Genomic DNA, 13,175 nt, shown 5'->3' on the forward strand with positions numbered 1-13,175 from the left:
TCAGTCATCAAAATAAAACTGACAAAAAGTGTTTGCCATCAAAAATAAATAAATATATATAAGATAAGATAAGATATCCTTTATTTGTCCCACACTGGGGAAAGCAGCAAGATTGTGTGTAGAAAGAAGAAAGAAGAAAAACAAAGTGTTTGTATTCACAAAATAAATGTTACAGTTTTATATATATAAATAAAATCCATCCATCCATTTTCCGATCTGCTTTATCCTCACAAGGGTCACAGGGGGTGCTGGAGCCTATCCCGGCTGTCTGTAGGCGGGGGACACCCTGAACCGATTGCCAGCCAATCGCAGGGCACACAAAGACAAACAACTATCCGCGCTCACACTCACACCTAGGGACAATTTGGAGTGTTCAATCAGCCTGCTATGCATGTTTTTGAAATGTGGAAGGAAACCAGAGTACCTGGAGAAAACCCATGCGGGCCCGGGGAGAACATGCAAACTCCACACAGGGTGGCCAGAGCCGGGATGGAACCCACGACCTCTGCACTGTGAGGTCGACGGGCTAATAATATATATATTCCTGTAAACAGAACAGACAAAGAAACAGTGAGCTGAGCTTCTTTTAATCCTTCTTCTACTCTTGTCTTTTTTTCCCATCTGGATGCCCTGTGGCTCCATCCTGCCCTCCACATGGTGCCAATTTGGTACTGTATTATGTCAGACATCTGGATTGGGAGAGGAGCCTCACAATTGTCTGTGGTGATATTGTTGTGTTTGCGGTGTGCTGGGCTGGTTTGAAGGACACCATATACTGTAGGAACAGTCAGCACATTGCTGATTTTTTATTTTTTTTTTTGCTTGCCGTGTGTGGGGTCTGTCACATTTTTATAGATCTATTTAGGTGTTAAAAACTGTAAATAATAATAAAACATGGCAAAAAAGCACTTTTTTCTTTCAGGCAAGGCAATGGCTATGGTTGGGAATGATAAGCCATTCTTGTAAAAATAATCAGTAGCAGACTCAATTGATACAAAGCCCACTAGGAATTCTAAGATACATTGATTCAGAGTTGTGGATCGACTTTCGCAGGCTGGTAATCAGTTGCGTGAGGGATTACAGTTCAAGAGTTCTTGCGTTGTACTCTGTATCTAAGGCCATGCCTGCAAATGACAAATCACATTGTTTCTCCACTGCATCAAATGAAATTGTATCCCTCGCAAACTGAACCACTTTATATTGAATCATTTTGCCCCTAAAGAAATTGTTTATGAACCTACTCGGAATTTGCATATGTATCGAATCGGCCAAATACCAGAAATTCCCAACCAGTGAAATAAAATGACTCAGTGAAGCTCCCCCTCATTTCAACATTGTTCTTTGGCCCCGAAAAGTCACATGATGGTGCCAAAGCAATATTTCTAGTCAGACATGGCTTTAACACAAGAAAATAGCACATGGGCCATCTCACCAAATCTATCAATGCCTGCCTTTTTTCAACTCTCCATCTGGTAGTACATATCATGAACTACTCACAATGTGCACTGGCCCATCTCAGGGGGCTATATTTTTTATTTTCTTGTCCTGAAATTCCTGTTTTGAGTAACAGGACAGGAAGTTAATGGTGTGGGTGTATTCTGTATAGCACAGAATTAGCAAATGCTTGAAATATAGCTACATTGCATTTATGCTAACAGCATGTTAACACTATGGACACGACAGTTATTCAACAAAAACTTAAAAATAAACAAATTACCACCCTGGGACGTGACTTAATGCCCCCCCCCCTAGCCTCCTCCTCCACTGCTTTGGCCTTCCCATGGCCTGCAGCTGATTTGAATGATGCAACTTCCTGAGGACCATGTGATTTGTAGACGAATCCAAATTGTTCAGATGTGCTAGGGGAACAGGACTAAGTGAAAATCCAGGGACAGTGTGTATTTCTACTAAGCTGCTTTTTGTTATTTAAAAAACAAACAAACTCAAAGTGTAGATGTATGGAGGAGTAACACAAATAATCCATCCCTCCATCAATTTTCCGATCCGCTTCATCCTCACTAGGGTCTCGGGAGGTTGTGGAGTCTATCCCAGCCATCTTCGGGCAATCGGCGGGGGACACCCTGAACCGGTTGCCAGCCAATCGCATGGCACACAGAGACAAACAACCATCCACGCTCACACTCACACCAAACTCCATACATATTATTTAGTTATGTTAAGAAACCTGCTTTGGGACGACGGCTGAAAACTAGCATTTATGCTACATCTGGCGCATTTACACTGTCGCGTTGATTAATGTGCACTGTCCCAAAGAAATAAATGAATAAATAACTAAAATTATATGACCGTGGACACGAGAAGAAAACAGCTTTACATTGAACATTAAAGGAATACTCAAAATTAAAAAGTTGCCCTGTGGAAGAAGAACCATTTATTTTGCATTTAAAGGGGAAGTCAAGCCAAAACACCTCTTTGCTTTAATATGTTCGATGTACCCCCCAATTGCCTAAACATGGTATTCTGATTAATCTTGTGTGTGTGAAATATTGTAAAAGATTTTATTTTGAACAACGCAGCAAAATCCACCCGTTTTTAATCCGACTCAAGGGGTGGCCATTTTGTCACTCGTCAACTGAAAATGACATCACAGTTGCTCAGGTCTCAGGTCACGATCAATCACTGCTCACTTGTTTTCTGAGTTTGGTCTATGATTTTCACAAGCTGAACTGGGTTGACTACTCCTATACAGTTGTTTTTGTTGTTTTTTTTAAACGTTGAATAACATTAGGGGTTAAATAGACCTCTTGACTTGTGGACTTTACAAGTCCATTATAATGTGTACAGCATGACTAATCACATATTTTAGGCTTGAGGAGACCACAAGCAGCAACAAATGAGTCCAATGAATGTAATTATTCTGTCAACTTAATTGATTTAAATTGACTTCTATTCGGATGTGTGCCTTTGATGAGTGAAGAAGAACATATAGAGAGGAACAAAGCCAGCAGGATTTGGAAAATGATTAGCCCGCACTAATAAAGTGAAAGGAGAGCAGGGAATTATCCCACCGCACACAACACCACAATTTCCCACCATGCGGAACCCATTGCTGTGGTGCGTCCAGAACCAGGACAGGTTGCTCTGTTTGGCTCGGTTGTACAAACGTTACCTTGGTTTTCCCAGCAGCACGGACTCTGAGCAAGCACACTACTTCAGGGGAGCCTTGACCCGTTCTTGTGTTCTAACATGTAGCGCGTCGACCTCACAGTGTAAAGGTACCGGGTTCGATTCCAGCTCCTGCCTTCTGTGCAGTTTGCATGTTCTCCCCGAGATTGCGTGGGGTTTCTCTGGGTCCTCCGGTTTCCTCCCACCTTCCAAAAACATGCATGTCAGGCTGATTGAATGCTCTAAATTGTTTCAATTATGATTGTGTGCAAGAATGGTAGTTTGTCTATGTGTGCCCTGCGATTTGCTGGCAACCAGTTCAGGGTGACCCCGCCTACTGCCCGATGACAGCTGGGACAGGCTCCAGCCTTCTGATGATAAAGCGGATCAGAAAATGGATGGATGGATGGATGTTGTGTAAAGACTGAGTTGCTTGCTTCATGTTTTTGATTTAGTTGCTCTGATGCGTTCATTCAGTGCATGAGCTGTCAATGGTGACGAATGCTTTGCTCATAACTGTCTCAAAGTGTTGAATTCTTAGGACCAGGGGTGACCCATCAGTTGATCGCGATCAGCCGCTACCCACGGACTGGTTCCGGAGTTGAGGGGCCGAGGGGGAAATGATTTGTGTGCGTGTTGTTAATATATATTTTGGTGTTAGTGTACACTGCACCCAAAGAATCTTATCAGTTTCACTTTCACAGAAAAAAAATATTTGAAACATAAATATTCTTCGACTGCTTCGACACAACCAGGTGGGAACTCTTCAGCGAGGTTCATGGGACAAATAAAGGATATCTTAAATCTTATCTTAAATAAAAAAGCAGTGTGACTAAAGAAGCCTTAAAAGAAAGCCTGAATGTATGTTTGTGTGAAGCAAAAACAGAGAATCATGTTTGCTGTCTATTTATCTCCCAAAATGAATAAAATCGTTTTGAGGATGATGTACCAAATTTGTTTTGATGTCATATTTGGAAAGGGCGCCGGCACACTAATTGACTCTGAAGGCTTCTATTATTAATCCCATGTGTGTCTTGTCATGCTCTGTATTTTTTTTGTGATCTGTGCCATGGCCAAGCTGTGTCATACTTAACAGTCGTTTTCTTTTGGCAGTCCTTGATGTTTTGTACATTTTCCCATTTCAGCATCATGACATTTGATGTGAATCGAACAAAACATCTCACAGTCCAAATCAGAATATAAGGAACAAAATGTTTTTTGCTCTGGGTGAAATTCACATCATAAACTGTACATTTAATTCCATGCCAAATATCTGAAACTAAGACCATAAATGAAAATATAAACACAATTTCTCTACATTTGCTGGATTCTGTTTGGTTTAGAAGGGTTTGAAGGGAGCGGCACACTGACCGACTGGTTCGCACTTGGGCCTCACAGTGCAGAGGTGCAGGGTTCGATTCCGGCTCCAGCCTTCCTGTGTGGAGTTTGGATGTTCTCCCCGTGCCTGCGTGCGTTTTCTCCGGGTACTCTGGTTTCCTCCCACAATGACAAAAGTATGCATCGCAGGTTAATGGAACACTCGAAATTGTCCCTAGGTGTGAGTGTGAGCACGGACGGTTGTTCGTCTATGTGTGCCCTGCAATTGGCTGGGAACCGGGTCAGGGTGTGCCCCGCCTACTCCCCGAAGACAGCTGGGATAGGCTCTCGCGCTCCCGTGGCCCTCGTGAGGATAAGCGGATGTTTGAAGGGGAAAAAAACGGATGTCCGAAATTTGGCGTGTGCTGTTCACTGTGCAGATTTTTACGCTCAAATTCTCTTGCAATCCCACATCATTGGACCAACACACCATCCATTTACGCAAAATGGATTAAGGAGGCGCGCCACTTTCTGAAAGTGGTAAAAACTAGGCTCACCGTAGCAGTTTGCTAAACTGTGGAATCTCGTTTTGTCTATTTTAACACCACAAACTGTTGGATCACGTCAAAGTGATACATCTTGATATGTTTCCAAATCTTTTCTTTCTTTCTTCACCCTATTTCCTCAAGTACTTTAATCCATTCAAACATTGTCGAACTGGGTTTTTTTTTCATTTAATTATTCCTTCTACTCGTCTCATGGTGCCCGGTGCAGAGGTGAATATTTGATTGTTGAAGCTACAGTAATCAGAGAAAAAACACACAAGAATATGTAAACTTCACACAAGAAAGCCTCAAATCACCAAAATGTGAGGCAGACTTTAAACTTCCTTACACCCCCCCCCCCCCCCCCCAAAGATCTGTCCAGTTGCAGTCATGCCCACTAAGGTCTATGAATGCTTTTGCCAATGGTGCGCTGGCATTGGACAGACAAGCGTCAGGAAAAGAAATCAGAAGACAGACAATGGTACCGGAACCTCCAAAGTCAACCATAAAAAATGTGACAGGATGCAAATTTTCACAGATGAAGGAAAATAATGTGTATTTGCTTTTCGATACATTCAGAGTGATGGCAGAAATACACAGACCATATATTAATCAAGTCAAGTTTATTTATATAGCGCTTTCACAACAGCCGCAGCTGTAACATGGTTAGAAATAACCAAACAAAATCTTCTTCTCCAGTTGCAATGTACTGCATGTGGCATTCTTTTTTTATGATCATAATTGCTGACTTATTCTTGTGGAAACCACATTACATTGAGCAATACTGCAAAGATGTGCGCATAAATTATGGCCTGTTACCAATTATTGGAACTACAGGGCATTCAAAATTGGACGCTCTTCTGTACTCCAAAACAGCCCTGTCAGAACAATAATCATAATTATTGAATGGTAATTTATTTATACACATTAATTTTACAATTATGAACTACTCTGTAGAGACTATAAAACAACTCTTTGCTGCTATTATATGGAGGGGCGTGAGGGGACTAGACCCCCAGACCAAATGCTTGACTGGAACTGCAGAAAACAGTGTGTGCTCTTTAAATCCTCACACACTCACTACATAAACAGACGTTGCGAGTTAGATTGTTGCCTGCATGTGTTAACCTGCTGCTCTGCTTGTTTCATTCTTGTCTTGATACCATCATCCCAATTTGAGCAGTCACATTAAAGTCACCATCTTTCGAACTGGTGCAGCTTGACAAATGGAGACTAATTTCCCAGGCAAATAAATACAATACATACAGCAGAGGTAAATTGTGGCGGGCAGTTAAAGGAGACAGGGTGTGGTTCCTAATACAGCTAGCGCACATTGTGTTGAATGTTTAGTTGTATAGCTGCACCGGGGACTGTTTTTCATGGGACTCTTTTGACGGAGGACAACGGAAATTACTATTGAGAGGCTGAAATTCCAAGATTTGGACATGTTAACAAGGACTCTAAACATTTAATCGATTATCAAAAATTATCAATTAATTTGATAACCAATTAGTTGTTGATTAATTGTTGCACATCTATACACTTGCAATTGCTCCAATCAGGAACAAGTTAGGAATCAGCTGATTCACCTTGCACATGCTTAATCCTTGGTCATGCGGGGAAAAAAAATGTGAGGGATTACATAATTTTGACCTCAGAAAAAAGTTTTTTTTTTCTCAATTCTTTTTTTTTAATGATTACATAGCCTACTTTGTAGTTGAACTCATTAAACATTTATTATCATGTCGATTGTGTGACCCTTTCCCCCATATTTTATTGAGTTAGTGGTAATGTTTTAAGTGATAGCATTAAGACAAGCTAGCTAGCTCCTTGCTAATGCACACAGGGACAGTTGTAACAAACTTGCCTGGGCTATATTGTAACATTTATAAAATTTATAAAATTATCGAATTTACTACAATTGATTGATTACAATTTATTACAATTGATTTACGATCGGCAAATTGGTGCCGTTGTTAAATCCAGCTTCTTTCACCTTAGACAGCTGGCCAAAATAAAACCTCTCCTCTCACATGAACACTTTGAGACAGTAATTCATGCCTTTGTCACATCCCGGCTCGATTACTGCAATGCCCTTTACTTTGGAGTCAGCCAGTCCTCCATTAAGCGCCTTCAGCTGGTCGAGAATGCCGCTGCTCGCCTCTTGACTGGTACTCGTAAGAGGGAGCACATAACTCCTACTCTGGCATCCCTTCACTGGCTCCCCATTCATTTTAGAGTTATTTTCAAGATCCTCTTATTTGTTTTCAAATCTCTGAATAATCTCGCGCCACCTTACCTCTCTGAGCTCATCCGCCCCTACACACCTGCCCGGCGCCTCAGGTCTGCGGACCAGACTTTATTAGAAGTACCAAGAACTAAACTGAGGCTCAGAGGGGATCGAACCTTTTCTGTTGCTGGTCCCTCTCTCTGGAATGACCTCCCACTGAACATTCGGCAAGCCTCCTCGCTGCCCATCTTCAAAACTCACTTGTATTCTTTGGCATTCGACTCAGCATGACTTAGATTTGTTCTTGGTTTTACTGTTTGGTGCTTTCTACCGCCTTTATTACCGATTGTCTTACTGTTTATTGTGCATGTTAAATTGCTCCATGTACAGCACTTTGGATGCAGCGATGGCTGTTTGAAAGTGCTCTATAAATACGGTTGACTTGACTTGACTTGACAAGCTTAATTTTACTTGAATGCTTCAATCCAATTTGGGAAAACAAAGGGCCTTGCAAACCAGCCACATTTGTGGAATATGAATTTGCACCTTCACAAGTAACTGATCATGCAAGTTCACGGGCCTCTTGGGAAAGTCCATTCCCCTCAACTTTGTGTCACATTTCCTTCATCTTTGTTGGATTGGGTCGTGAGGTCAAGGAGTGATGAAAAGGTGCTTCCATTCCAACATTGGAAGAGACATAATTTTTAAATGAATTTGATTCCACTATTCCTAATTGACGTCATCCCAAGTATTGGGAACATAAATCTCTCGCTTGCGGACTTTATCTAGCTTTGAAATAAAAGATCCAGATACTAATTGTTGTTTTTGTGAAGGATTATTATCATGGCAGCGGCTCGGTGATCCAGTGGTTAGCGTGTCGACCTCACGGTGCAGAGGTACCGAATTCAATTCCAGCTCCGGCCTCCCTGTGTGGAGTTTGCATGTTCTCCCCGGGCCTGCGTGGGTTTTCTCCGGGTAGTCCGGTTTCCTCCCACATTCCCAAAACATGCATGGCAGGCTGAGTGAACACTCCAAATTGTCCCTAGGTGTGAGCGCGGATGGTTGTTCATCTCTGTGTGCCCGGCGATTGGCTGGCAACCGGTTCAGGGTGTCCCCCGCCTACTGCCCGAAGACAGCTGGGATCGGCTCCAGCACCTCCCATGACCCTTGTGAGGATGAAGAGGATCGGAAAATGAATGAATGAATTATTATCATGGCTTTTATTTTATCATAGGTTCAATTTCACCCCAAGGTATTTCACAACTGACCCAGCTGTTTGTGTTGCACGGGCATTTTCCATGCCATTTATTAGTAGACACTTGAAAACAAGTTTGCATCCATCCATCCATTTTCCAAACCGCTGATCTGGAGCTCAAAGTGAAAAACAAATGTCAAACGTCCCCCCTATGAAAAGTCGTTCAAATCAATCGGAAGGGGCAGCGTGAAACGTTTGCACTCCCATTATGACTGATAAATGGAACAGTGAATGTCGCGTCGACGACATTGTGTGGGACTGCGCTGCATCATGCCGTGCCACCGCTTTTTTGATCGTCGACAGCCTCCTTGCGGTGTGAGGGAGAAAGAGCACTGAATCGGCACTTAGGTCGTGTTTCCATCTAGCGGTGGAACGATTCACGTCTCAAATCCCCCGAAACCCTCCACATGAATGTTGTTGTCACTGAACTAATACTCTATGAGTCTTTAAAATAGTTTTAAACATATTATTTCAGTGTTTTTGCCAAACGATATACTCACATGAGCGATGAGGTGAGCTGTATAATAATAATAATAATAATACATTTTATTTATAAGCGCCTTTCAAGACACCCAAGGACACTTAATGGCCTATTGCGATATTTTTAAAAAGAATGCTGCCTTTCAAGGACAATAAGTCTCAATTGTGAACTTGCATCATCTATCCCAATGTTTAATATTTTTGGTTGAAGTATTGCCACAAGTCATTAAACCAAGAGCTGTTTATAATATTTTGGTATAACTATAAGAAACTCCCCAGCATATAAAACTCTCATGATGATGCGAAGCAATGAAAACTACTAATATCAGAAATATAATGCAGGTTTGGGGTGTAAAATGTGTATTCCTAGTACAGTAGTTACCTGTAATGAAGTATGATTTCGCAATGACTTCGGTCATTCAGTGAAATCATATTCTCTTTGTCGCCACGAGAGAGCACTGTGGTGAAAAACATGAACCGGACTGTGGTCAGGCAATGCATATACGCTGTATCGAGGATTTGTATGCAGCACTCAGTGTGTTTGAGGAGAGACACCATCTTCACGACTTGGTTACACATATCATGTAAATATGTATTGTAATGTAAGCATGTATTTTCAAGAATTTACAAACTCTTTTCCAAGGCCTTGAGGGGAGAATAGTTGAAAAGCTGAAAAACTATTTGTTTTTTTTATATTGTGCCTGGTAGTCATTGACAAGGCGTCTTGCGTCTCGCCATTTGCAGATTCAATTCTGTAATTTCCCTTCTCGCAGACATCAGGAAACACTTTTTAAACGGCTTTCTGCCCAAAGCGTTGTCCTCAAAGGGCAGTGCGCATAAACATGCACGTCGTCTGAGGTGCGGGCCAGGAAAAGGGAATGAAATTGTTGTGTGTCTTCAGAAAACTATCAGACAGCAAGGCATGTCACAGACAGTGTGTGTGCAGAGGGCAGCACAAGACGTGCGGAGATTGCATAACCCGTTGAGGATGAAGAACATGTGGTTTCCATATAAATCCCCCAGTGCAGACGGATGCTTGTGTAAAAACAAAACTTTGAAAGCATTTACTTCACACTGTGCTAATGATGTAATGACGCTGATCAGAAGGAGGCTTTATTTGAAAGTAACAACTCATCTTATTTGGCTCATAAAATAAAACCCCAGGCTCATTTAAAAACTAGCAGTCCCAAAAAGCACAGTGGGTTTTTTGTTTTAGTATTTAGTGCCTTCTAATTACATTTCATCATCTTTGTGAACATGCCTTTGACAATAGCTCCAAAAATATTACAGTTAGCTATAGAATGGAAATAATTGTAAATAAACATTTTTGTTTGACAGCTCAACAGTATGATGCCGTGACCCCAATCAGACTACCTTCTGAAAGATGACCTTTCGCTTGAATTGAGTCTTCACCACAGGAACATGGCTTTGGCTCGACAGCAGCAGGTGAACGCAGCTCCTTAATTTAATGAACCATTATGACACTCATGCTTACATGTTCCTCACCCCTCATCAAGGTGCAGTTGCTACAGTGACACGGAAAGCCGGGACGTCGCTAAGTCTGGCTTGGACCTAAAAGGGCTCCAAACCACTCGGCTGAGCCGCTCATGGGCATAGTGCAGTCCCCCTCCCCACCCCCCAACCACACAGAAAAGACGGTGTAAGGCTCAGAAACAAAAACAATGGGTGACATGGACAAAAAGTGCAAGACTGGAACAACTATTAAAAGAGCATCTCTGTCAAAAAAGTCTGCGAGAGTGTGCCAGACAGTGTAGGTCATTAATGAATGTACCGTCAGTGACATCAGTCAGGGCTGTTAAGTTCCAGCAGCCCTGACAGAAAACAATAATTCCCTTGTGGATCACGGTGCGGCGACAGACCTCCTGACCTGACAGACACAACGCCATGAATAGTCTTCCTGGAATGGGAGCCTATCACATGCACACCGAGAAACTTTTACTGGCACTGTTGCTCTTTTCAGCTCTCTCTTCTCTATATTAGGCCCACTTGAAGTACTTCCTAATATATAACCATCAGAGCAGATGAAGTAAATCAGCATGCCTGCCAAATAAAACTTAGGTCCTCTGTGAAGATGATCACATTGAAAGTGCAAGATATATATGTTGCTTTGTCTGATTGTTTTGATTCTCTGCAAGAAATTACTTTTCACGCTCACAGATCAGATCAAAACACTTGAGGCCCTATTTTGGTTTCCAGTTGAGGTCTTGTGCATAATGCCGTCTAACTGTGCGCGTGGGTGGAGTTATCCTTCTTTTGGTATTTTGTTAGACTTTGACCAGGTAGAATTGGACGTAAGGGGACATTTGCACCAATGTGCGTCGTCCGTCGTCAGATGGAAGTAGACTTCTTTTGCGGCCAATCCTAGCAGCATCCCTCATTTGCATAAAAATCAGAGCAGTCAGATCGCAGCACGCCCGACGATGCCTGCTTGACATTACGGAAAGAGAAATAGACACCGCCGGGTCCGTCCGTGACATTGGACAATTTGCAAGATCAGTGGTGTCGCCAGAAATTCTTCAGTGGCTGGCCAATGTTGACACAACACCTCGGAGAGGTGGCCAGGAGTGACTGTGTGTGTGTGTGTGTGTGTGTGTGTGTGTGTGTGTGTGTGTGTGTGTGTGCATGTGTGTGTGTGTGTGTCCATCATTCTTTACCAGGGGTGGCCAACCAGTCAGAGACGAAGAGCCAATTTTTTTACTGTGTTACTGCAAAGAGCCACATCATACCCTTCCTCGCGCACGTGCGCGCACACACACACGCGCACGCACACACACACACACTTTTTTGGCCAAAGATCGACTTTTGAAGCGACCAACTTCCCATTAACGACCTGATCGCGCACGTGCAAACATACACACGCACGCACACACACACACACACACACACACACACACACGCGCGCGCCCGCTTGCACACATGCACCCACTAGGGCACCCGCGCACATATGCACGCACACTACGATGAGCAACAGTCAGAATGGGACGAAAATGAACAAAATCTAAAGATACAAACTAACAAATCTTTCCCCCCCCACCCATTTCCTCATCCCACCCCTTGCGGTCGACTTGAGACCAGTTCGCTGGCTCCCGGTCGATTCTGATCAACGTATTGAGCACCCCTGCCTTAAAATCAGAGGTAATTCGCTGACTAGCTTGGCGCTTAGTGCCGTTGTTTGCGCATGAGCAGTGATGCAGTCATCTGATTGGTTGCCCTCTATGTCAATCAAGTAACGGGATTGATGATAGGCTGACGTAGTACGTTCTGTGTAGTTAGCGCCTTTGTTTGAATGGCACTGCCACTGCTGAGGCGTTTGACGCTTGTCGTGTGAAAGCCCAGGAGCCGCATTGAACCAGCCAAAGAGCCGCATGTGGCTCGCGAGCCGCGGATTGGCCACCACTGTTCTTTACCATAGCATCCACGGTCAGAGATGCATGACATTAAATTCAAACATTTCCAGAACAACGGCCATCACATTCATAATGAAATCTAACTTTAAAAAAAAGAAAAAAGCAACATTGTGACAAGCACAATTTACTACAATAGATAATGCCATTTACTTTGCAGTACATTTTTCTTTTGTGTACGACCTCATTGTCTGTTTCGATCTCTTGCACTGATTTGCGAGTTAGCAGCCAATCAGAATGAACAATTTCCACTGACATCCAGTGAGATGGAGCCTGTCAACCAATTTCACAAACACGCTTAACTAGACCATTTTGTCGGTATGGAAACAACGTGGCGCGTGTTTTTATGCTGAGCATCACTCAACCAAAATAGGGCCCTTTATTTTCACCACATGAGTTCTTTGGCATAATAGCTTTATTTTATTCCCAAGTCTTCAAAATTGTGGACACTGTTCACACCCATACAAGAAACCGATTTGATGGTGAAAGACCTGACCCTGACTTTTAGTTTGAGCCCTTGACAAGGTCAAACAACACCATCACCTCCTAACTCATTTTAAAGCCATTGTTCGTCAATTTGACGACAAACAGTATAATGATGCAACCAAGAACGTTATCTGTAGTCCCTATCAAGTTGAATCTGTTTTAGGAACGCACACATTTTACTGGACCGTCAGTATTACTTGGGTTGGTTGATCAAAGAAAAGCAAAGATCTCCAATGATTTTATTTTGTTTGTGCGACTACATGTAATGAACACCTGTAAATTTACACTATCAGATTTCTTTTTTTGGTGGG

The sequence above is a fragment of the Hippocampus guttulatus genome, chromosome 12 (genome assembly GCF_054856545.1).
Source record: "Hippocampus guttulatus isolate MCC_2025c chromosome 12, RoL_Hgut_1.0, whole genome shotgun sequence".
Classification (NCBI taxonomy): Eukaryota; Metazoa; Chordata; class Actinopteri; order Syngnathiformes; family Syngnathidae; genus Hippocampus; species Hippocampus guttulatus.